A 5,349-nucleotide genomic window follows, 5' to 3' on the forward strand; every position below is an offset into this window, starting at 1 on the left:
TCAAGCAAATCTCACTTATCATGTAACAATTAGGATGCATAGTTATATTAATCAGAAACATCTTATTACCAAGCGGAGCTTCTGGCTGCCATGAGAGAAGAGGTATTACTACTGTACGCTGAAAGAACATTCTAGTCCAAAGCAAAGAAAATTGACCTTTGAAATATCTTCCATCACACTTTTTGAAATCTTGCTACTAGTCTGGAGGTCCCATGGCCATGTTTTGTGGGTCCCTGGCAGCATGGGATCCCACGTTTGGAAGCCTTAAGAGGGTCCCGGATCCCCCCCCCTTCCGCCATCAAAACAAGACGGGGTGCTGTGAGTGCTGGTGTAGAGCATCTGAACCAGGTCCTGTGGAAAGTACTTGCTTTACGTTCTTTCCGTAAGAGGTCAGTGTGGTACCAGGAATGTCTCATCAGGCAGGCAAGGCTGGCGTAGTGGGAGCATCACGGGTCCCTGATACCCATGCGGCTATCCTGGTCCCAGACTCCGTCGTATTTAACCCTTCGGCCTGAGAAAGTGGCAGGACAGTTTGCATTATCCCATTGTACAGATGAGGAGACCGAGGACCAGGAGGTAAGTGATATCTTTGAGGAGTATCACCTAGAGGAGTCAAGACAGCTTTTGATTTTTTTTTTAATTAATTAATTTTTTTTTAAAGATAGTATTTATTTATTTAACAGAGAGACAGTGAGAGAAGGAACACAAGCAAGGGGAGTGGGAGAGGGAGAAGCAGGCTTCCCGCTGAGCAGGGAGCCCGATGTGGGGCTCGATTCCAGGACCCCGGGATCATGACCTGAGCCGAAGGCAGACGCTTAATGACTGAGCCACCCAGGCGCCCTAAATTTATGTTTTTAAAGATTTTATTTGTCAGAGAGAGCGAGAGCGAGAGAGAGCACAAGCAGGGGGAGCGGCAGAGGGAGAAGCAGGCTCCCCGCTGAGCAAGGAGCCCGATGTGGGACTTGATCCCAGGACCCCGGGATCATGACCTGAGCCGAAGGCAGACAACCCGCTGAGACAGCCAGGGCCCCCTCAAGACAGCTTTTGGACACTAGTGCTCTTTCTATCGTTCTATGTCCTATGGACTGCCAAGTCCTAGACCAGGCTCAGGAATCGCATCACAGATTCCTGACACCGGGGAATGCCGGGAAGGAGGCTGAAAGTGTCCTGCAAGCCTTTGCCAGAAGGGATTTGAGTCTGGACCCTCGGCTCAGCGATCTGGCCTCAGGGAAGGACACAGCTGATTCTTCAGGGGACATTATCCCTAAGTGTCAGATGACATGTTACTCACCGTGTGGCCTTAGACAAGTCCTTCGCTCCCGGGGCCTCCAGTCTCCCGTTCTGGGAAATGGGTACTTGATTACCAGGTCTCTGAAAGTTCCTTCTTGGGCAGAGAGTCCTCACACCCCATGCTGCCCACAGTGTCCCCCTCTGCAGGAATGTCGGGACCCCTGTGGCATCCGGCAGGATCTCTGTGGCGAGGGCTTGCACCTTCCCCTGCTTCTGTGCCCGAGGCCAATGGTGCGGTCTTCTGCCTCACCTGGGTGTCCACTTGCAAAGTCTAATTTTGTCCCCCTGCCTATCGGCAAGGGCCTAGCAGGGGGACCCTCCACGGTCCGTGCGCTGGCCACACCAGCTGGAGGCCTGCAACATGGCGGCCTCCTAGCAAACCCGAGTTACGGTGCTCCCCATCGGACTGCACGGAAGCTAGGAAGCAGCTGGGATTTCCCTCTGTTCCTTCGAGTAGAATGAGCGAGGGAGTGGACCAGCTAGGAAGCATCTAGGCTCCTCTACCTACCAGTGCCCTGGGCTGTGCCTGTGGGTGTCGAAAGAAGTAAAGCCGTGGGCATTGGGTTCAAACCAAACTTCCACTGAAAGAGAAAATGGGCTGGCTGCTGGGGTCCTTTCCAGAACACTTACAGCCACCAGGAGCACAGTTGGAAAGCCGCTGCACAGCCCGGGGGCTCCATGTGGCCTCCCCACCTCCGTGCGGCCTCTGGGAGGCTCCCCCAGCCTGCTCGTCCTTCCCCTGCAGCTGGTAAGCCAGGAATGGGCCTTGACCGAGGCCTGTTTTTTTTTGCAAAGAACAAGAGTCAACTCCCAAGGGGCGTGAGCAAAAAGTGACTTGACCAGAAGAGCAGGGGGGTGGTCACAGGACACAAAGACAGGATGGCTTCACAAAGGCCTGACGCCCAGGGGAACCCCGGCAGCAGCTCCGTTGCTCTCTTCCTCTCACTCTTCCCCTCCCTCCCTGTCTCCTTCTCTCCCTCTGACCCGCTTTCTCTCTCTCTTTTGGACCGTCTGATTCCACCAGCACGAGGCCCCAGGTACACAATATCAGTAAGTGTCGCTGGTTGTCGATGGGCCAGATCCCATGTCTTCCAGCGCTGTCGGCCTTCGGGGTCCACATTCTAGACCGCAGACTATGAACATTTTCCTGCTTCAAGCCCCTGGGAGTGGGCTTCTCACCCCTGGGAGGGCTGCTCACTCCTGGGAGTGAAGCACATTTTCGGCGCCATGGCTGTCCACCTCACCTTTGCCCGTCCGACGAGAAAGCAGAAGGGAGTGTGTGGGGGTTAAGGGTGACATCACTGTAGGTGATGATATCATCTTGGACCCTCTCCAATTTATATAATTAAACAAACCACTCACAGTCGTTGACATCATATTATCAGCAACAAATGGTTTACTCCACACCTCACAGCTGATCACTGCCTAGCTACAGCCACCCCGTCCCCCCTGCTGATGCTCCTTCAGGTGACTGAAGGCTTAGTACGAGATGAAGGATGGGAGGATGGGCCCTAGCACTGGCCTCTAAGTATTGAAGCTTTGTGCATTTTAAATCTCACATGGATGGATCTGTGTGTGTGTGTGTGTGTGTGTGTGTGTGTTTGCATTTCAAGACTGCCTGGAAGAATTTTGGTAGATCAGTCCCCGACCTCTGGGTGCAGATGGAGGGCAGGTGCTGGGACTTCAGAGCAGAGGGAACCAATTACAAGTCCCCCCCACTTCTTCTTCAAGGAAACTCGCTTTTAATTTCCTTTGTGATTACCCTGCTTATTGCTAAACATAAGCTGATGGCTGGTTTCTCTTTGATTTCTCCTTTCAGTGCGTCTCCTACTCCACCCCTTTCAACTTCATTGTTTTATATTTAGCCCCAGACAGTTGAACAAATATGCAGTGCGTGCAACAATGCAAGTCTCACACTTGTTTTGGGTTGATTTTGGGCGCTGGGTCAGCATCCTTCCATGTCTGAGGACATGGGGCCACCGTGGGGTACAGAGTAGCTAGGCTGAAGCATTGACAGGCTTGATACTCATCTCAAGGTTTGGGGACAGAGCAGACTCTGTGTTCAAGTTTGAGTGGAAGGGCCCGGAGAAGTCCTTCTCCCCCTCCCGGGCCCAGCCTTGCACGTTTTTGTGCAGTGACTGAGGTTGCTGTTCACCCATTCACTCAACACATCTTTAGGGAGCATCTGCAGCGTGTCAGATCTGTGGTTGGTGCTAGGGATTCAACCGTGAAGGACAGCCACCACGGCCTCTGTTCGCAAGCCGTCTGCCTCCTTATTAATTGTAAAATGGTACAGAGAGGGTTTCCCGGACCCCCCTTTCATGACCTGATGTTTTTCCCAGATTTCTGGCTGTTGTGGAATTTCTGCAGCAGAGCAGAGACGGCGACGGGGCAGGGGTGTGGCCAGTTTTAATGATGGGTTTGGGCACGGCAGGTCTGCAGCACAGGGATGAAGGGCTGGCACACCAGGATGGAGCAGGAGCATGCTCGGCCCCTGGCAGGGCGTGGGGTACCCGTAGTTAGAGACAAGTGGGGCCAAAAGGGCCTTTGAGAGAACCCAGCTGATCCCTTTTGCATTGACTCTGACGGGAAACGGGCTAGGGCCGCCCTGCTGTGTAGGAGCGCGGTTCCCCCCCAGCTCTCTGGTGTCACACATTAAAGTCCCTTCCTGTCTCACGTAGCTGGCGTCTTTCTCTGTGCACAGACCTCAATTATGTTCAGCCGGCGGCGGGAAGAGCTGGGAGTGGAGAGGTCTGTGGAGCCTGAGGCTAAGGGCTGCCCGGAAGGCTCGGCCAGGCTCGGTGGCTTCATCTGAAGGCTCCCTGCGCTCCGAGGCTCGAGGCTCAGAAGGAGCCAAGGTCTTGATTCTGCCTGGGCTCCAGGTGCCTGCATTGCTGTGATGCTCCCCGGTGCTCAGAGGAGGCAACAGCTGGGGACAAAGGCAGTTCCAGGTGCCATGGGGAGCGGCGTGATCCTAGGACTTGGCCTGGAGCTCCCTTGGAAGCTGGTCTGGAGGGAGGACCCAGAATCTCCAAAACACACTTGGGAAGGAAGAAACGTCAAACCACATGCTGCAGGCCAGGCCAGGGATGGGACAAGAGTTCTGGAGACAAGGGATCAAGGTGGACTGGGATGTCCGAGAAGGAAGCCTCTTGCAAGATCTTGAACTGAGTCCTAGCGATGAGTGGGTTTGGGACAGATGACAGGCAGCTCATGTCAGTATGGAATGGGAGCAGGGGAGGGGGATGACCATCCATTGGGCACTGGCTGTGGGCTGATATCAAGTTGTTTCAGTGAATCCTCGCAGCGGCCCGGGGGCTCTTGTCCCCACACCTTGATTGAGGAGCTGAGATTTGAATGCCAGTCGGATGCCAGAGTCCCCAGGCCCTGCCCCTGAACCCCCCCCCAAAAAAAACACTGAACCATTTTGGGACTAAATCTTCTGAATGCTTTTTAAATCACAAGTGCTGAGCTTTCTGTTGGCATCCAGGAGAAGATCTTGGGCTCACTGGACATGTTTCCTGGAGGACACAGTGAGGCGGTGCAACCAAGCTGCCTGGGTGCGTGTGGGTGTGTGTGAACGAGAACCACAATTCTGCTATTTCCAGTTGTTCAGCCTTGGACAAGCCGCTCACCTTCCCTGGGCCCTAATTTCAACTTGCGAACAATGAGTTTAATTATCCCTGTGGGTCTGTTGGTAGTTTGGTGTTTGCGAGAGTTTATGAGGTAGGTCATGAGTGACCACACACTTTGCTGATCATAAAGTGTATACACATGGCCCGTGTGTTGCTTGGCCCCAAAGGCCAGTGATGAGCTGACTATCACCTGGAAGGAAATGGGAAGAACACAGAAAACATCGCTCCCCAGTGTGCGAAACTGGGTCTCATTCAGGAAAGCCTGGGGTCGTTGGGTATCACCATCCGCTAGGAAGTACAGAGCCCAGGCCCTGCGCACCGCCCCCCCCCGCCGCGGAGCTGCCACGGAGCCTGGGCTGCAGAGGGAGGGCCTTCCAGGGCCCAGGACTTGAGCTCCTGGGATGGAGCAAAGCCTTGAAAGGAG

Source organism: Leptonychotes weddellii, chromosome 9 (genome assembly GCF_054177405.1).
Source record: "Leptonychotes weddellii isolate Sample4059 chromosome 9, ASM5417740v2, whole genome shotgun sequence".
Classification (NCBI taxonomy): Eukaryota; Metazoa; Chordata; class Mammalia; order Carnivora; family Phocidae; genus Leptonychotes; species Leptonychotes weddellii.